Genomic DNA, 21,593 nt, shown 5'->3' with positions numbered 1-21,593 from the left:
GTCTTCATTACTTGCATCTGGTACTGGGCGGCGCGGACCGCACAAAAGTGACGTGCGGCCGCATGAACTTCATCTACGCGGACCGCACTGATTAGGTGCGCGGTCGCATGGGCTTTTGTCTCGAGTGATTGCTTCTCTGATTCTCTTAGGCGCGGACCGCACAAAAAGGGACGCGGACCGCGTTGGAACTGGGCGCGGACCGCGCGAGAAGAGGCGCGGACCGCGCAGCTTATCTTAAAAATATCATGGCCTCTGAACTTTCCTGCGCGGCCGCGTGGCAAAACAGTGCGGTCCGCGCAGGTTGAACTTGGATATGCCCAGCTTCTGAACTCTCTTGCGCGGCCGCGTGACAGAACAGTGTGGACCGTGCATGGCCTTTTGATCCCCCCTTTCAGTTGTCTCTTGACACTTGGCAGATTTCACTCCTTTTTGAGCCGATCTTTAGTATTTGTCATCTTGTCGCTCAAACCTGCAATCAAGTGTCATTTGTAAGCATTTTGGGACTATTATATGGCAATAAATGCACAAAGCTCAGGTAAGAATGGGTATAAAAAACATGCAGAAATCGCAGTTATCAAGCCACGTGGTGGCACTCATTCATTTGAAATGACTGTGATAGTAACACGCGTCGTGCCGCGACGTTAAATCAGGCGCTTCTTGGGAGGCAACCCATGTCTTTTTCTTTTTCTTTGTTTTTCTGTTGTAGAGTATAATTTTTGAGCTGATAATTTGTGAAGTGTTGCAGGGATAATGTTGAACCAGTGCAGGGCAAAAATGGTCAGTCTCTAAATATGGCCTATGCGGCCGCGCAGCAAAATAGTGCGGTCCGCGTAGGTGTGAGCAGCTGAAAGGCTAAGACCCAGAAGACCTAGCGCGGCCGCATGACATTTCTGTGCGGTCCGCGCTGGAGGACCAAGAAGTACCAAGTCTCTGAAAAAGTCCCACGCGGCCGCGCACCAAAACAGTGCGGTCCGCGTGGATTGAACAGCTAAAGTGAAAGATGCAAAATCCAGCGCGGTCTGCGTCCATTTCTGTGCGGCCAAATTGGTAGGTGGGTACTGGTTCCCAGGGCTTTTCTATAAATAGAGGCCTTGGGCCTCATTTTAACCTTTTCGCCAATTTTACACCTGAGATATAATTTGCACTGTTCATCAACATTAAGTGTGCACATCGTTGAAATCTCATTAATCCCTGGTAACAACTCTCATTCATTTTAATCATAGTCTAATTTTTGTCTTGTTTAATTGCTCTCCACTAGTGTAACTTCTTACTTTCATCTTTTTCTTCTTAGTTTAACTGTTAGATTAGATTTTTGTGTGTTTTTGTTTAATCATGGGCATGAAATCTTGTTAAATAACTGAGTAGGGACACTTAGGACCCAAGAAGGTGAACAAAAATTGGATTTATTTGAACAAACACCCAGCTCAGTTAAATTAGCCCTACGCGGCCGCGCAGCATTTGTGCGCGGTCCGCGTGACTCTGGTAAAGAGATGATGAACCTCTCTGTGCGGACCGCGTACCATTTTTGTGCGGTCCGCGTGAGCCCAGCGCGGCCGCAGTCCAAAACAGTGCGGATCGCGTGTGAAGAGTTCAGAGATTTCAACATTTGGGTACTTCACCTGCGCGGACCGCGTCGGTTTATTCAGAGAGGTATTTGTTGGTGTCAGTATACTGCACAGACCGCGTGCCTTTTGGTGCGGTCCGCGCCCCTCTGCCTGTGTAATTGTGTCTGCACTCTTTTCATTTAACTGAACTGTCTACTTCACCTTATATGCTTCTACTAACAATGTTAGACATGTATTCCTTGCAGACAATGGTTCAAAAACGAGTGGCTAAAAAACAAGCGGGCAAAGAAATACAACCCGGGAGAGGTGGTTCCTCCCTAGGAGGGAAAAACAGGCGGATTATGAAACTCACTCCTCAAACCAGGGAACTGATAAAGAAAACCCGGAAGATAATCCGGGAAGCTGATAGAGCTGCATCTCATTTCACAGGGAGTGAGTATGCACCTTCACGGAGCATTACCTCGTAGTCTGCCCCCACCCAAATGTCCATTTCATTTCAGCTCCGTGATTCCCCTTCCCCGGATCATGATAATGTAGCCTCCTCCAAGAAGTCGGTTAATGTCATCTCGGACTCGTTTGATGAGTCTGAAGCAAGAGAAGAAGAGTAATACTCCACATCTCCCACAGCTTCATTATCAGGGGAGAGTGGAGGATATGCTGAGGGAGATGAGCCACAGGTTAGGGGGATTGAGCGTACTAGAAAACCGGAGGCATGGGCAGACAGGTTTGTTAGTGAGGTTGCTTTCCATAGATTTCGGGAGTGGTGGCCAAAAAGGAAACTGATTCCGGAGAGGAAGTTCATAGATGCCGATCTTGTCCCTCTCAACCCTCATGTGCAAGCACAATTCCGCACTAGAGAGGGTTGGGGCTTCTTCAAAGAACGTGTTGAAATGGCGAATGAGCATATGGTGAAAGAGTTCTATAGCAATGTTCACCATATAGTTCGGGACTCAAAAGTAACTAAAGTGAGGGACAAGATAGTGGTGTTTGATGGCAAATCGTTGAATGAATTCCTGGGGTTCGGAGAAGAGGATGAATCGCAATATTTAGAAAAGCTAGCAATGAAAGAGGAGGTTCGTCCTTGGTTGGCCGAGCACTTGGCAGCCCCGGGTACAGTCCCAGTCTGGTTGAAAGCACAAGAAAAGATCTTTCGGAACACCCTGAACTTTGAAGCCAAAGGGTGGTTGACTTTTGTGTGTAGTCGACTTGACCCATCTACACATGATCACTCCATTCCCCTCCCTCGTGTTGTCTTGGTAGCATCTATCATGGCGGGCTTCCCTCTGAAGGTGGGTAATATTATGTCGAGAGTGATTTCTACAGTGGGTAATGGGACCCAAACAAACTACCCCTTCCCGAATACACTCTCTTTGTACTTCAGAGAATTGAAGGTGAAGAAAAAGAAATATGAGGTCAAGGTACCCTCGGTGGCCCCGTACTCATGGTATAGTCAATTGGGTCCGGACAACCCGAAGAGGGGCAAGAAAAATGTGGCATCCACTTCCACCGCACCTGGCCAGTCTGAGGAGCCAGTGGTCATTGAGCAGTCCAGTGAGCCTTCCACCATTCCTGCTACGGATGAGGCATTGCCTCTAGGTCCGTCGTCAATAGCTGGTCCTTCTATTGCAGCTGACCCGGTAGTGCCTTCATCAAAGACTCACCGGTTCACCGCAAACCAGCTCACCCATTCCCTTGCCAGTTTGAACATCTAGATGTCAGTTGCGACATCCAAGTTATCTACATTGACCACTGTTGTACAGGCACAGGGAGCGCCAGCTACTGTTGAGATTCCTTCCTCCATTGAGGATGCATTGAAGAAGATCCTGGCCAACCAGGAAAAGATGATGGCGACGCAGGATGCCTTGACTAAGGCGGTTGGGGCACATGGCAAAGCATTGGAGAAATTGGCTCGGGAGCACAAGAAGCTGAGGAAGCAGAAGGCTTCCAAGGAGTCAGTGACACAGTTGAGAGTGGATGTGGACAAGCTCATGGCGGATCAGTTGCCACTTGATTTACTATTTGGGGACCCGGCTGTAGAGCCAGCAGCTGCACAGGTACAGGAGGAGGAGTAGAGGCCGAGGAATAAGAGGAAACTCCCTAGCACTAAGGGAGTTGTGATTGAGGTAGCACCAGTTCAGGAGAGTCCCTCCACTGCCCCACTAGTTGATGAGTCAGTTCTTGAGCAGGCATCTGTCCCAGCAGCACAGCAGCAGCAGGCCGGAGACCAGTCTGAGGTCCCCGCCAGTACAGAGGACTTAGGAGCCACTGACCAGCACAGGGTGACGGATGAGGCTTGAGGGGCCTTTCTATATCCTTTCTTTCATTTTTGTGCTTATCTTGATAGTTAGTATTGGGGACAATGCTAGCTTTTATTCGTGGGGGTGTGGCCCTACTATTTAGATTACTGTATATATTCTTTTACTTTCTGCACATTCGTAGTTGTAGTTGGCCTGTATATAATTGTTCATTCCAGATGCTCTCAAACTCTATGTATATATTCATTCCCCCTGGTTGTATATTCTACTCCCCTTTTGTACATACTCATTCGATTTTCATTTTGGTTTTCTATTTTTCGTTAAAATTTTTCGTTTTAGTTGCAAAGTTAGGCTCGTAACCTTTTTGTTTTGTTTTGGCGTTTGCAATAAGCCCTTGGTTTTCTTAATGCCACGGTTCTTTCCAAGGGTAGAGTGTTGTGCGAACCGGGTGGCTCTTCCCAATGATAGATGGCGTGACAACCTTCTTAAGGGTTTGAGTCCGTTTTTGATTTTTCTTTTTGATTTTCAAGTTTTTGTAGTTAAGGGTACCTCAGGCAAAGCTTCACTTGGGCCTAGCACATTTGCCTTTGATCCTATGGTCAAAGACATTATGTTGTGTGTAGGATGGTGAAAGTTGTGGCCTTGAGACTCTTGTGTTGACCAAACAATCATCATGTGGTCATTTTGGGCCATTGTGCGCTTGAATCATATCTAAGGTCGTTGTGGGCCCTCGACTCCGTCTTAGGCAATCCTTGAGTGTGTGTAGTGAGAATTCGAATCGTGAGCCCAAGTACAGAGCCGATGGTCTAGAACTTGCCCCGAATGTTTGTTGAGGCGAAATCATAGGTGGAACTTGCCTTGAGACGTGATTATAGGCTCTCCTTGATCCAAAAATGCAAAATTTGAACAATTTCCATGACCTACCAATGAAATAATCCCTAGTTCAACCCTTTTGAGCATTAAACCTTTTTCGTTCATGAACCAAGCTACAAGCCTATACCCATTCTTAACGAAACCCTCTCTTGGCACCCAAATCTTCCCTTGAGTAAATGGCAAATGTCTAAGTTTGGGGGTAGAGACAAGAAAGGCATCAATATGGTAAAAAGGCGCTAAAGCAAAAAGAAAAGGAAGGCAATGAAAAAAAAGAAGAGAAAAAGACAAAAAGAAAGAGAAAAATGAATAAGAACCAAAAAGGAAATCCAAGGCCAACAAAAAAGTGAAAAAGGTGTGGAAAAGTGATAAAAGGGAGAAAGGGTTTGAATTGCAAAAGAAAGAGTGACAATGTGTCTCTCTAACCCCTTGAAGGAAGAGAATTACTCAATTGAGTCAAGAAAGTGTGCCAAAATAAATCAAAAGAAGTGTTTGAGGGAAGATTGAACCCATTTGAACAAAAACACGTCCTACATTTACCCAAAGCCTTCACAATAACTCCTCAAAAGCCCTATATGATCTTGAGTTGAGGGAAGCCTACATTAGTGGATACTTACATAAGGGGCAAGCATATGGTACTTAGAGCCGGACTTAGGGCCTTTTCTTTGTAAGAGATGAGAGAGAAGTCCATTCACCTCAATTTGTATGCAAATACTCTAAAAGGTGAGGTTCACTCAGGGAAAGTCGAGGATGTGTGAGTTTGGGTTCCACAATGACCAAAAAAATTGAGAAAGGTTCCTTGATGAAATGTGTCAACCCTTGATGCTCTTGTGTCGCACTTGATCCACAAGGTTTCAAAGTTTAAATGTGTTAATGATGCATTCGCATTGAGGGCAATTGTTAGTCCCAATTGATGCTTGTTGAGGTTACTTTAGGATAAACAGGAATTACTTGGGTGTTTTCCATTGAGGGGTAGGTCTCATTTTATTTGCTTGAGGACAAGCAAAGGTTTAAGTTTGGGGGAGTTGATAACTGTGATTTCTACATGTTTTATACCCATTCTTACCTAAGCTTTGGGCATTAACTGCCATAAATTAGTCCCAAAATGCTTACAAGTTGCGCTTGATTGCAGGTTTGAGCGACAAGATGATAAATACTAAAGATCGGCTCAAAAAGGAGTGAAATCTGCCAAGTGTCAAAAGACAACTAAAAGGGGGAACAAAATGACCTGTGCGGTCTGCACTGTTTTGTCACGCGGCCGCACAGGAGAGTTCAGAGGCTGGGCATTTTCAAGGTCAACCTGCGCGGTTCGCACTGTTTTGCCACGCGGCCGCATAGGAAAGTTCAGAGGCCATGCCATTTTTAAGTCAAGCTGCGCGGTCCGCGCCCCTTTTCAAGCGGTCTCTGAATTGGGCGCGGACCGCGCAGCTTATCTTAAAAATATCATGGCCTCTGAACTTTTCCTGCGCGGCCGCGTGGCAAAACAGTGCGGTCCGCGTAGGTTGAACTTGGATATGCCCAGCTTCTGAACTCTCCTGCGCGGCCGCGTGATAGAACAGTGCGGACCGCGCAGGACCTTTTGATCCCCCCTTTCAGTTGTCTCTTGACACTTGACAGATTTCACTTCTTTTTGAGCCGATCTTTAGTATTTGTCATCTTGTCGCTCAAACCTGCAATCAAGTGTCATTTGTAAGCATTTTGGGACTATTATATGGCAATAAATGCACAAAGCTCAGGTAAGAATGGGTATAAAAACATGCAGAAATCGCAGTTATCAACTCTCCCAAACTTAAACCTTTGCTTGTCCTCAAGCAAATAAAATGAGACCTACCCCTCAATGGAAAACAACCAAGTAATTCCTATTTATCCTAAAGTAACCTCAGCAGGCATCAATTGGGACTAGCAATTGCCCTCAATGCAAATGCATCCTCAACATATTTAAACTTGCAAACTTGTGGATCAAGTGCGACACAAGAGCATCAAGAGTTGACACATTTCATCACGGAACCTTTCTCAATTTCTTTGGTCATCATGGAACCCAAACTCACACATCCTTGACTTTCCCTGAGTGAATCTCACCTATTAGGGTATTTGCACACAAATCGAGATGAATGGATTTCTCTCTCGTCTCTCACAAAGAAGAGGCCTTGAGTCCGGCTCTAAGTACCATATGTTTGCCCCTTATGTAAGTATCCACTAATGTAAGCTTCCCTCAACTCAAGATCATATAGGGCTTTTGAGGAGTCATTGTGAAGGCTTTTTATAAAGGTAGGACGTGTTTTTGTTCAAATGGGTTTAATCTTCCCTCAAACACTTCTTTTGATTTATTTTGGCACACTTTCTTGACTCAATTGAGTAGTTCACTTTCAAGGGGTTAGAGGGACACATTGTCACTCTTTCTTTTTGCAATTCAAATCCTTTCTCCTTTTTATCACTTTTCTACACCTTTTTCACTTCTTTTTGTCGTCCTTGGATTCCCTTTTTGGTTTTTATTCATTTTTTTCTTTCTTTTTGTCTTTTTCTCTTTTTCATTGCCTTCCTTTTCTTTTTTGCTTTTGCATCTTTTTAGCACATTGATGCCCTTCCTGTCTCCCCCCCAAACTTAGACATTTGCCATTTACTCAAGGGAAGATTTGGGTGCCAAGAGGGGGTTTCGTTAGGAACGGGTATAGGTTTTTAGCTTGGTTCATGAACGAAAAAGATTTAAGGCTCAAAAGGGTTGAACTAGGGATTATTTCATTGGTAGGTCATGAAAAGTGTTCAAATTTTGCATTTTGGATCAAGGAGAGCCTATACTCACGTCTCAAGTCAAGTTCTACCTATGATTTCGCCTCAACAAACATTCAGGGCAAGTTCTAGACCATCGGCTCGGTACTTGGGCTCGCGATTCGAATTCTCACCACACACACTCAAGGGTTGCCTAAGATGGAGTTGAGGGCCCAAAACAACCTTAGATATGATTCAAGCGCCCTATGGCCCAAAATGACCACGTGATGATTATTTGGTCAACACAAGAGTCTCAAGGCCACAACTTTCACCATCCTAAACACAACATAATGTCTTCGACCATAGGATCAAAGGCAAATGTGTTAGGCCCAAGTGAGGCTTTGCCTGAGGTATCCTTAACTACAAAAACTTGAAAATCAAAAAAGAAAAGAAAAATAAAAAGCGGACTCAAACCCTTAAGAAGGTTGTCACACTATCTATCATTGGGAAGAGCCACCCGGTTCGCACAATATCTACCCTTGGAAAGAACCGTGGCATTAAGAAAACCAAGGGCTTATGGCAAACGCCAAAACAAAACACAAAGGCTACGAGCCTAACTTTGCAACTAAAACGAAAAATAGAAAACCTAATGGATATGTACAAACGGGGAGTAGAATATACAACAAGGGGGAAATGAATATATACATAAACTCTGAAGATCATCTGGAATGAACAGTTATACACAAACCATCTATCCACTACTAATGTATAGAAATTAAAAGAAGGTAAAATAATATATACAGTCATCCTGACAGTTAATCCAAATAGTAGGGCCACACCCCCATGAATAAGAGCTAGCATTGTCCCCAATGCTAACTACCAAATAAGACATCAAAAATCAAAAATAAGCAAAGGATATAGAGCGGCCCCTCAAGCCTCATCAAACCGGTCCCCAGCCTGCTGCTGTTGTGCTGCTGGGACAGGTGTCTGCTCATCAACTGGTGGAACTGAAGAGGGCTCAACATCTGCTGTACTAGACGGGGGAGCCACCTCGATCACTATTCCCTCTGTATTAGGGAGCTTCCTCTTCTTCCTCGGCCTATCCTCCTCTGCCTGTGGCTACTCTGCTGCTGGCTCTCCAGCTGGATCTCCAAATAATAAGTCGAATGGCATCTGATCCGCTAGCAGCTTGTCCACATCCCCTCTCAACTGTGCAACTGACTCCTTGGAAGCTTTCTGTTTCCTTAGCTTTTTGTGCTCCCGAGCAAATTTTTCCAAAGCTTTTCCATGTTCCCCAACCGCCTTGGTCAAGGTATCATGTGTTGCCATCATCTTTTCTTGGTTGGCCAGGATCTTTTTCAAAACTTCCTCAATGGCAGAGGGAATCTCTACAGTAGTTGGTGCTCCCTGTGCCTGCACAACAGTGGTCAAAGAAGATAACTTGGATGTCGCAACTGACATCCAGTTATTTAAACTGGCAAGGGAGTGTGCGAGCTGGTTGGCAGGGAACCGGTGAGTCTTTGATGAAGGAATCACCGGATCAGATGCAACTGATGGACCAGCTGTAGAGGAGGACCTGGGGGAAGTGTCTCATCAGGAGTAGGGTCAGAGGGCTGCTCTGTCGCAACTGGCTCTTCAGACTGGCCAGGTGCGGAGGAGGTAGAAGCTGGAGTTTTCTTTCCTCTCTTTGGGTTGTCCGGACCCAACTGATCATACCATGAGTAGGGGGCCACTGGAGGTACCGTAACATCATATCTTTTCTTCTTCACTTTCAACTCTCTGAAGTAAAGGGAGAGTGTGTTCGGAAAGGGGAAGTTTGTTTTTGTTTCGTTCCCGACTTGATAAATCACCCTCGACATTATGTTTCCCACATTCAGAGGGAAGCCCGCCATGATAGCTGCCACCAAGACAGCCCGAGGAAGGGGGACGGGAGTGATCGTGTGTAGACGGGTCAAGTCGACTACACACGAAGGTTAACCACCCTTTTGCTTCAAAGTTGAGGGTGTTCCGCAAAATCTTTTCCTGTGCCTTCAACCACACAGGGACTGTACCTGGAGCTGCTAAATGCTCGGCCAACCACGGACGAACCTCCTCTTTCAATGCTAGCTTCTCAAGATATTGAGACTCGTCCTCATCTGCAAACCCCAAAAAGTCATTCAACGACTTCCCATCAAAGACTACTATCTTGTCCCTCAATTTTGTTGCTTTGGAGTTCCAAACTGTGTGGTCAACATTGCAATAAAACTCCTTCACCATATGCTCGTTTGCAAATTCGACTCTCTCTTTGAAGAATCCCCAACCCTCTCTAGTGCGGAATTGTGCTTGCACGTGAGGGTTGAGTGGGACAAGATCGGCGTCTATGAACCGCCTTTCCGGAATCAACTTTCTCTTCGGCCACCATTCCCTAAATTTGTGGAAAGCGACCTCGCTGACAAACCTATCCTCCCATGCTTCTGGTTTCCTGGTTCTCTCTATACCTCCAACTTATGGTTCACCCCCTTCGGCATATCCTCCACTATCCCCTGATATTGAAGCTGTGGGAGACGTGGAGTAAGTGCTCCCCTTGTCTTTTTCTGCTCCGGACTCATCAGACGAGTCCGAGATAACATCGACTGGCTCCTTGGAAGAGGCTATATAATCATGATCCGGGGAAGGAGGGTCACGGAGTTGGAATGAAGTGGCCCCATGTGTTGGAGAAGACTCCGAGGTAATGCTCCGTGACGGAGCATACTCACTCCCCGTGGAGTGAGATGCAACTTTATCTGCTTCCCTGGTCTTAGGATTTAGCTTTACAATTCCTTTTCCCCTTCCCCCACGGGAGGAACCACCTCTCCCGGATTGTATTTGTTTCCCCGTTCGCTTTTTAGCCACATGTTTTTGAACCATTGTCTGCAAGGAAGACATGTCTAGCATTGTTAGTAAAAGCACATGATATGAAATGGACAGTTCAATTGAATGAAAGAATTGCAGACACAGTTTCATAGACAGAGGAACGCGGACCGCACCAAAAGGCACGCGGTCCGCGCTGTTTACTGATTCACTCAATGGTTTCTCTGAATGAACCGACGCGGTCCGCACTGTTTTATGTTGTGGCCGCGTAGCTTCAGCGCGGACCGCACAGAAATGGCCGCGGACCGCACAGGTGAACTACCAAAATGGTGACTTCTCTGAACTTTTCACACGTGGTCCGCACTGTTTTGGACCGCGGCCGCGCTGGTGAACTGCCAAAATGGTGACTTCTCTGAACTTTTCACACGCAGTCCGCACTGTTTTGGACCAAGGCCGTGCTGGACTCACGAGGACCCCATAGAAATGTCACGCGGACCGCATGGAGGCGATTCATCATAGCACACAAAAAACCACGCGGACCGCGCAAAAATGTTGTGCGGCCGCATAGGGCAGATTTAACTGAGGCGGAAAATTTTTTTCTCTTTAAGTCCCATTTTGATCGGAATTTGACCCCTCAGTGTCCCTACTCAATTAATTACATGGATTTATGCCCCTATGTCTCACTAAACAATAGAAATCCAAACTAACAGTAAGAAGTTATACTAGTAGAGAGTAATGAGAAGAAACAAAAAATTAGGCTATGCATGAAATGAACAAGATTTGTTACCAGGGATTAGTGAAAAATCGACTAAATGAGCAGGGAGTGCGGATGAACAATGAAAATTTAGAGCTCCAGATGAAAATTTGCGAAAAGGTTCAAATGAGGCCCAAGGCTTCTATTTATAGAAAAACCCTGGGGCTTTTAGCTTACCTACTAGCGCGGCCGCACAAAAATGGCCGCGGTCCGGTTGGTTTTCTTTTAGTCACATTTTGACTACTCAGTCCACGCGGACCGCACTGCTTTGATGAGCGGCCGCGTGGGAGTTTATCAGAGACTTGGTAATTCCAGCTTCTCCCACGTGGACCGCACAGAAAGGGACGCGGACCGCACAGAAAGGGACGTGGTCCGCGTTGAATTTTTTTCTGAGGATGAACTCACTGCTGCTCAAGCCCACGCGGACCGCACTGCTTTGATGCGCGGCCGCGTGGGGCAATTTCCATGGACTGATCATTTTTTTTTGTACTTCTTCCCTGCACTGGTTCAACATAATCCCTGCAACACTTCACAAATTATCAGCTCAAAAATCCTACTCTACAATAGAAAAACAAAGAAAAGGAAAAAGACATGGGTTGCCTCCCACGAAGCGCCTGATTTAACGTCGCGGCACGACGCATGTTACCATTACCATTACCACGCCGCTCCACTTGGACTTCAACTTGCCCGGAAATAACCTCAACCGGGAATTGAAAAGAAGAACCATATCACCCACTTTGAATTCCTTCCCTCTGGCATATTTGTCATGAAGGTACTTCATCTTGTCCTTATACAAGGACGAGCTGGAGTAAGCATGAAACCTAAACTCATCAGGTTCATTCAATTGCTCCACCCGAAGATTTGCGGCTACATCCCATTCTAAGTTCAACTTTTTCAGCGCCCACATAGCTTTATGTTCCAATTCTACCGGAAGATGACAAGCCTTCCCAAACACCAACCGATATGGCGACATACCAATCGGCGTCTTGAAAGCTGTACGATAAGCCCAAAGAGCATCATCCAATTTCTTTGACCAGTCAGTCCTATTTGCATTGACAATTTTGGATAAAATACTCTTAATCTCACAGTAGGACACCTCAACTTGGCCACTCGCTTGAGGATGATAAGGAGTGGTTACCTTGTGATTTACCCCATACTTGGCTAGCAGAGAGTCAAAAGCCCGGTTGCAAAAATGAGAACCCCCGTCACTAATTATGGCACGTGGAGTGCCAAACCTCGTGAAGATACTCTTTTTCAAAAATGCCACCACACTTCGAGCTTCATTATTTGGCAAAGCTATGGCCTCAACCCATTTCGACACATAGTCAACCGCTACCAAGATGTAAGTGTTGCCACAGGAACTTACAAATGGTCCCATAAAGTCTATCCCCCAAACATCAAAGATGTCAACCTCTAGAATTGTGTTAAGGGGCATCTCATCTTTCTTCGAAATCCCTCCGGCACGTTGGCATTCATCACATCTTTTCACCAAGTCACCGGCATCCTAGAACAACGAAGGCCAATAGAAACCACAGCTCAACACTTTAGACGCTGTCCTTGCCCCGCCATGATGGCCACCATAGGGCGAAGAGTGACAAGCTTCCACAATACTCAGTTGCTCTTCTTCAGGAACAAACCGGCGAATTACACCATCAGTGCAGATTTTAAAAAGATACGGCTCATCGCAATAGTAATCCAAGCAATCCCGCTTGAGCTTCTTCCTTTGGTTAGAAGAGAGCTCATACGGAACCACACTGGTAACAAGGTAATTGGCAATGTCGGCAAATAATGGCTTGTCTAGCATTGAAACCGAGAGGAGTTGTTCATCCGAAAAAGCATCATTTATCTCAAGGCCGTCCAAAGGCCTCCCTTCCTCCTCCAATCGAGACAAGTGGTCCGCCACTTGGTTTTCACTACCTTTTCTATCAATGATCTCCAAATCAAATTCTTGAAGAAGAATCACCCATCTCATTAACCTCGCTTTAGAATCTTTCTTCATCATCAAATACCTAAGGGCGGCGTGATCGGTATGAATAATCACTTTGGCCCCCATAAGGTATGGGCGAAACTTCTCCATGGCAAAAACAATGGCAATCAATTCCTTTTCGGTGACCGTATAGTTCCATTGAGCTTCATTCATTGTCTTACTTGCGTAGGACACCGGATGGAACATCTTATTGATTCTTTGGCCCAAGACCGCCCCCACCGCAACATCACTAGCGCCGCACATGAGCTCAAAGGGCAAGCTCCAATTTGGTGCGGTAATAATGGGGGTAGTTGTCAACTTTTGCTTTAGAAGCTTGAAAGCCTCCATACATTTCTCATCAAACACATATTTGGCATCTTTCTCAAGCAATTTACACAACGGGTTAACTACCTTAGAGAAGTCTTTGATGAATCTTCGGTAGAAACCCGCGTGTCCAAGAAAACTCCTCACCCCTTTGACAGAAGTAGGGGGAGGGAGCTTCGAGATAACCTCAATTTTCGCTTTATCAACCTCAATCCCTCTTTTTGAAATTTTGTGACCCAACACAATGCCTTCTTCTACCATAAAATGGCATTTCTCCCAATTGAGAACCAAGTTTGTGTCTTCGTATCGGGCAAATACACGATCCAAGTTTTGCAAGCAATCACCGAAAGAGTCCCCGACCACACTAAAATCATCCATGAAGACCTCCAAAATGTCTTCCACCATATCGGTGAAGATTGCCATCATACATCGTTGGAAAGTCGCCGGTGCATTACATAACCCAAATGGCATTCGAGAGAAGGCGAATGTGCCATAAGGACATGTGAAAGTTGTCTTTTCTTGGTCTTCCGGGGCAATGAGAATTTGGTTATAGCCTGAATACCCATCCAGAAAACAATAGAAAGCCCGGCCTGCAAGACGATCAAGCATTTGGTCCAAGAACGGCAATGGGAAATGATCCTTTCTAGTCACCTTGTTCAACTTCCGGTAGTCCATGCATACCCTCCAACCCGTCACAGTGCGAGTCGGAATAAGTTCATTATTGTCATTAGTCACCACAGTCATTCCTCCCTTCTTTGGCACACATTGTACTGGAGAATCCACGAACTATCAGAAATTGGATACACCACACCGGCGTCAAGCCACTTGATGACTTCCTTTTTAACCACCTCTTGCATGGCTTCATTGAGTCTTCTTTGATGTTCAAGAGATGGCCTAGCATCATCCTCCAATATTATCTTGTGCATGCAAAACGCGGGGCTAATACCCCGAATATCTGCCAAGGTCCATCCAATTGCCCGCTTGCGCTTTTGAAGAACCGCCAAAGTGGCTTCAACCGCACGTTAGTCAAGCAAGAAGAAAGTATAACCGGCAAAGTAAAATTAGGACCAAGAAATTCATACCTGAGGTGAGTAGGAAGTAGTTTCAACTCCAACACCGGTGGCTCCTCAATAGATGGCTTGGTGGGAGGAGTTTTTCGATTTTCAAGATCAATAGATAACTTCCTCGGTTCATAAGAATATGAGCCCATGCCATGTAATGCATTCAAGCACTCCACCCTTCTAGCATCATCATCAACATCCATGTTCAATAGCACGGCCTCAAGTGGGTCCTCAACATTAGCCATAGCGCTTGTGTCATCCACTATCACTGCCGTGACAATGTCAACAAACGAGCACACCTCGTTGTTATTTGGTTGCCTCATTGATTTGCATACGTGGAACACCACCTTTTCATCACCAACACGGAAGGTCAATTCTCCCGCTTCCACATCAACCAAGGCCTTTCCTGTAGCTAGGAAGGGCCTCCCAAGAATGATAGGCACCTCAAAATCCACTTCACTATCCAAGATCATGAAATCGGCTAGCAATATGAACTTATCAACACGAACAAGGACATCATCAATAATTCCCAAAGGCCGCTTCATTGATCGGTCCGCCATTTGAAGCCTCAAAGAGGTTGGACGAGGTTGTCCGATTCCCAAGGTCTTGAAGACCGAATATGGCATTAAATTGATACTTGCCCCCAAGTCGCAAAGGGCTTTTGCAAAGTCGGCACTTCCAATGGTACATGGGATAGTGAATGCGCCGGGATCCTCAAGTTTTGGAGCCATAGAATGCACAATTGCGCTCACTTGATGGGTCATCTTGATTGTCTCACACTCCATTGATCTCTTTTTTGTAACCAAATCTTTCATGAACTTTGCGTATCCCGGCATTTGCTCGAGTGCCTCCACCAAAGGCACATTGATAGTCAAACTCTTCATCATTTCAATAAATTTCTTAAATTGGTTGTCACCCTTTTGCTTGGCCAACCGTTGAGGGTAGGGCGGAGGAGGTCTAAGCAAGGGTGCCTTGGCTTTTGGCACCTCCGGTTCGGGCATATCAATGACGTGTTCCCTAGACGGGTTCACGGCCTCTGGAGTCTCCTCCTCACCCTCATCATTTGCACTTGGTTCGACAACATCCTTAACTACCAACGGAATCTCATCATTTTGCAACTCATCTTCATCTACCGAAACTCGGTTATCTCTTGAGGCATGCACATCACCGCCTCTTCCACTTCGTGTTGGCACTACCATCACATGATTGTTGTGCCCTCCCTTGGGGTTTACTACCATGTCACTTGGTAGAGCACCCTTTGGGCGAGTATTTAAAGATTGAGAGATTTGACCTAATTGCACTTCCAAGTTCCTGATAGATGTGTTATGCGAAGCTAATTGGGCCTCGGAATCTTGACTTTTTTTCATCATTTGTTCGAACATGCTCTCTATTCGACTCATGTCATTGCCCGACGAACTCGACCCTTGAGATTGGAACGGAGGCGGGTTATTGGGCTGTTGATACATTGGGGGCCTTTGATAGCCTTGCCCCCTATTACCTTGACCACCATTGTTGTTGTTCCAATTGTTGTTCCTGCTCCAATTTCCTTGATTCCCAGAATTATTGTTCCCCCAATTGCCTCCTTGATTGTTGTTGTAATTCCAATTGCCGCCTTGTTGATTGCCCCAATTACCTTGGGGTCTCCATTGCTGATTCCCTTGGTTGCCTCTATTCCCTTGGTAGTTGTTGACATATTGGACTTCCTCACTTTGGTCATCAAAACCTTCATTCGAATACCCACCACCATCATTGTTGTTGTCATATTGTTCACAATTACCTTGAGGTTGTTGTCCTCTTTGCCTCCTTTTCAACATAGAAACACCTTCCATTGCATTGACTTGGCGCGGGTTTTGGACTTGTTGCATTTGCGCCTTTGCTAATTGATTCATAGTTGTTGTAAGTTCGGCTATCGCTTGGCCATGATCGTGCAATTCCTTGTGCAAATGGATGACTGTGGGGTCACCTTGTGGCACGTTTGCTCGGCTTTGCCATGCCGAAGAGGTGTCGGCCATTTCATCAAGTACATCACATGCCTCTTGGTAAGAAAGTTTCATAAAATTCCCTCCGGCCAATTGGTTCACAATGCATTGATTTGTGGTGTTGATGCCCCAATAAAATGTTTGTTGAAGCCTCGGTCATGTCGTTATTAGGGCACTCTTTCACCATTGTTCTATATCTTTCCCATATTTCATGCAAAGGTTCTGTTGGCTCCTGCTTGAAAGCGAGAATTTCATCCCGAAGAGCCGCTATATGACTTGGAGAGAAGAACGTGGCAATAAATTTGTCCGCCAATTCATCCCATGTTGTGATAGAATGATTGGGGAGCCTTTCTAACCAATCCAATGCTTTACCCCGAAGAGAGAACGGGAAAAGCCTCAATCTCAATGCGTCCTCGGACACGTTTGTCTGCTTGCTACCCCAACAAGTTTCCACGAACCCCTTCAAGTGCTTGTAGGAATTTTGATCGGAGGCACCCGTAAAATAACCTCGTTGCTCGAGCAAGGTCAGCATAACATTTGTGATTTGAAAGTTCCCCGCCCGGATTCGGGGAGGAACAATAGCACTGGCGTATCCTTGATTTGGTAGAACTCTGGGAGCCACTCTCGGTGGTTGCGGAGGAGGGTCTGGAATGTTGTTGTTCTCATTTGCATTTATATTGACATTCCGACCTCTCCGTGGAAGTTGAGGTAAGACCTCATCTTGTTCTAGATCTTCTACCTCCTCCCCCGCTATCACATTGCCGAGAGGGTCATTTGCATTAAGAGCCATGGTACCTGATTGATCAACACGCAAAATTAGTAAATATAAAGAGAAGCAAAACACAATACTAGCTACATAGATAGTCAACACCGTAAAGCTCCCCGGCAACGGCGCCAAAAAGTGATCGCAGCAGACTCAACCTAAGGATGAGTGGGCGCTAATACTTTTACCCAATAGAGATATCAGGGTCGATTTTCCACAGGGAACTTCAAATTGGAGTCGAGTATTTGTATGGTCTAGGATAGTGTTTTAGCTCATAATTGATCTTCTAACATTTTTGGTTTTCTTTTGTTTAAGAGCTACAATTTATCAACTACAGTTGTAAAACTAGGTTATGCTAAAATTATGATTCTAAATTGTATGCAAGATAGATAAAAGCACTAGGGATGCAGCATTTACCTAGGTGGTCCACTAACGGGTAGAAATTCCTAATGCAAGAATGACGAATATGGGGCTTATGCTATAACCGTTGCACCTTTTACACCCACTCTCACACCTCTCGGTAGAGAGAGTGATTTTGCCCAATTGACTCTCTCGAGACCAATTGGGTAGGCTAATTTGCCCAAGCAACTTATGGTTCAAGTTGGGTAATTACTCTCTCGAGGTTTAACCCGTTAATTGGGACTACCATTCTCATGGGTCCATCCCGATTCCTTGTTGGAGTTAATCTTGAGGTCATAGACTCTCTTTCTCAAGAAGAGTCAAGACCCACTAAGCTAGACTTAGTGTTTGCAACCACCAAATCTTAGTGAAAACTTAAGATTAATCCAAATAGCAAACACCCAACATCATTCATGCACTAAACAATCACACCCATTAACTTCCCACACTAGGGTTGAGCAACAACCCTAGCTAATGGGTTTAGCTAGACATAGTAGTAACAAAAATCAAAGAAATAATAGATGAAGTTGACATAATAGTTAACTACAATGTTAATCTACTTGATTCCACTTTAAAACTAGAAGAAATGGCCCAAAATAGGCTGATAATAGGGTAACACGATTTCAACTGCTCTCTGCTCTCGAACCGCCTTCCAAAAAACTCCTCCTTAAAAGTAAAATGTTCTATTTATATTACACAGGAAAAACCGGACAAAAATACCCCTGAGGGTCTAGCGCGGACCGCGCACAAATGACGCGCGGCCGCGTAGGGCTCTGGGTCTTCATTACTTGCATCTGGTACTGGGGGGCGCGGACCGCACAAAAGTGACATGCGGCCGCATGAACTTCATCCACGCGGACCGCACTGATTAGGTGCGCGGTCGCATGGGCTTTTGTCTCGAGTGATTGCTTCTCTGATTCTCTTAGGCGCGAACCGCACAAAAAGGGACGGGGACCGCGTTGGAACTGGGCGCGGACCGCGCGAGAAGAGGCGCGGACCGCGCAGCTTATCTTAAAAATATCATGGCCTCTGAACTTTTCCTGCGCGGCCGCGTGGCAAAACAGTGCGATCCGCGCAGGTTGAACTTGGATATGCCCAGTTTCTGAACTCTCCTGTACGGCTGCGTGACAGAACAGTGCGGACCGCGCAGGGCCTTTTGATCCCTTCTTTCAGTTGTCTCTTGACACTTGGCAGATTTCACTCCTTTTTGAGCCGATCTTTAGTATTTGTCATCTTGTCGCTCAAACCTGCAATCAAGTGTCATTTGTAAGCATTTTGGGACTATTATATGGCAATAAATGCACAAAGCTTAGGTAAGAATGGGTATAAAAAACATGCAGAAATCGCAGTAATCATCGCGCGTCACTTTTGTGCGGTCCGCGTCCCCAGTGCCAGAAGCAAGATATGAAGACCCAAAACCTTCCGCATCCGCGCGTCATTTGTGCGCGGTCTGCGCCAGACTCTCAGGGGTATTTTTGTCTGGTTTTTCCTGTGTAGTATAAATAGAACATTTTACTTTTTAGGAGCAGTTTTTCTTTAGTTCTGTTTTTGGGCGGATAGCAGCTGAGCTCGTGAGACTCATATTTTGGCCTATCTTGGGCATTTTTAGCTTAGTTTTCATCATAGATTATTGTAGTTTAACATTAGCAATTAATTAATATGGCTGTTTCATCTTCTATTTCTTCAATTTCTGTTTCTATTATGGCTAGCTAAACCCATTAGCTAGGGTTGTGGCTCAACCCTAGTGTGGGTAATTAATGGGTGTGATTGTTTAGTGCATGAATGATGTTGGGTATTTGTTATTTGGATTAATCTTATGTTTTCATTAAGATTTGGTGGTTGCAAACACTAAGTCTAGCTTAGTGAGTCTTGACTCCTCTTGAGAAAGAGAGTCTATGACCCCAAGATTAATTCCAACAAGGAATTGGGATGGACCCATGAGAATGGTAGTCCCAATTAACGGGTTAAACCTCGAGAGAGTAATTACCCAATTTGAACCATATTGGGCAAATTGGCCAATATGGTAGTCCCAATTTGAACCATATTGGGCAAATTGGTAGTCCCAATTAGTCTTGGGCAAATTGGCCTACCCAATTGGTCGAGAGAGAGTCAATTGGGCAAAATCAGTCTCTCTACCGAGAGGTGTGAGAGTGGGTGCAAAAGTGCAACGGTTATAGCATAAGTCCCATATTCATCATTCTTGCATTAGGAATCTCTACCCGTTAGTTGACCACCTAGGTACATGCCACGACCCTAGTGCCTTTCTCTATATTGCATATAACTTAGAATTAATATCTTAGCATAACTTAGCTTTAAATTTGTAGTTGATATATTGAGTTGATAATCAAAAGAAAACCAAAAATGTTAGAAGATCAATTAGGAGCTAAAACATAGTCCTAGACCATACAAACACTCAACTCCAAATTGAAGCTCCCTGTGGAAAATTGACCCCGATACCGCTATTGGGTAAAAGTATTAGCGCCCACTCTTCCTTAGGTTGAGTCCGTTGCGATCAGTATGCATTTTTGTTATAGACATTATTGGTATGTCAGGGCCCTGTTCCGGCTATGTTGCAGAACTTATGTTCATTTAGAGGCTCATAGACAAGTGTCGACTCATGTATAGTTTGGTATGCCTTGTCGGCTGGTTTTTGTTGTATAGTCTCTCATGGTAGCATGGTAGCTCGTACCTTATATTAGTTAACATAAATTCAAGAAGGAATTACCTTTGAGATGATAAGAAGTTAATCCTATTGGTCTTAAGTGATACAAGGGTGTATAAGGGTGATTAACAAGTATTAGAAGTTAAACGAATCAAGGATGTTGTAACTCGTATTTTCAGGTAAACCTAGAGGTTCTTAATACACTCAAGGTCATGTATTAAAGTGTTTGAATCATATAATATCCGTATCATAAGTCTTGAAGTCAAACGAGTTATGAAACAAAAGTCGACAAACGTTGTCGCAACTTAGGTTCATAATTTTACTTAAACATTAGGTTAAATGTTTCTAAGCTTTTCTCCTAATTTACAAGGAATTACGGGGTGATCTACCCACCAAATTAAAGATCTACGAGTCTAGTTTCCAACGCATTAAACCATTTGTCAATACGATCTCGGAGTATAGAGATATTCATATTTTCGCAAGCCTGCGTAGATTGGTAGATGACAAGTAGGTGCATCACCTACTTGCCAAAATGATAGGACAAAATTAAAAGACCTAAATCGGCCAAGAGAGGACTTTTAAGGGGTTATGAACTCAGTTATTTCATCCATATTTCAGACCATCAAAACCAAAGTGTTACCTGCAACTCCTCCCCAAAAATCCCACACAAACCCTAATCGATTTTCCCTCTCTTTCAAGTTCTATTTGAAGGTAACACCTAGAGTTTGAAGAATCAAGGGAAGGGCTGAGTTATCCAACAAGCAAGGTAAGTTACTACAATCTTTCATACATTTTTCTCTGCTGTGAATTCATGGTAATTCGTTCTATACATGTAAGAACTCACGGGATGGTGATCGGAAGCCGTGAGTTCGAGTTATTCACTTTTAGCGGACTGTTTTATGGACTGTTTTGTGTTGCTATTGGGTTGCGTGTTTTACTACTATTTTGTGGAGTTTTGGAGGTGGAAGGGTGTGGAGGAACACCATATATATGTAGGGTTGTGGGCTGATAGTGATTCGTAACATTTCCGGGTCGTTTGACACGACTACGGTGGTCGTCGTATGTATGATGTAATTAGGTTGTGCGTGGACTGTTTTGGGAGGCTCAATATGTTTATTATTGATGTTGTTTGGGCTGTTTGGTGATTGTTTGGAATGGTGTGAAGTCATATATATAGGGGAGGTGCTGTCCGTTTCAACGTAAAATAGGTTGTGGTCGATACATAATAGTTATGACGCTTAAATGATAACGATAGTATCGTTTCTCTTATTGTAGACTAAGGAGTTGTGACAATTGCATAGCTTGTGATTGGGGCAGTATATACAAGGTATGTGAGGCTATCCCTTTTCTTCTTTTGCACGACTCCGATTGTACATAATGTAATGAACGAGCTTCCAAAGATACTCTACTCTTAGAAGCTAGCAGTACTTACATTGCTTTCCCTCTTATGGAACGATTGA

This window comes from Nicotiana sylvestris, chromosome 4, assembly GCF_000393655.2.
Source record: "Nicotiana sylvestris chromosome 4, ASM39365v2, whole genome shotgun sequence".
In the NCBI taxonomy this organism is placed as follows: domain Eukaryota; kingdom Viridiplantae; phylum Streptophyta; class Magnoliopsida; order Solanales; family Solanaceae; genus Nicotiana; species Nicotiana sylvestris.
Note: the sequence above shows the minus strand (reverse complement) of the source record.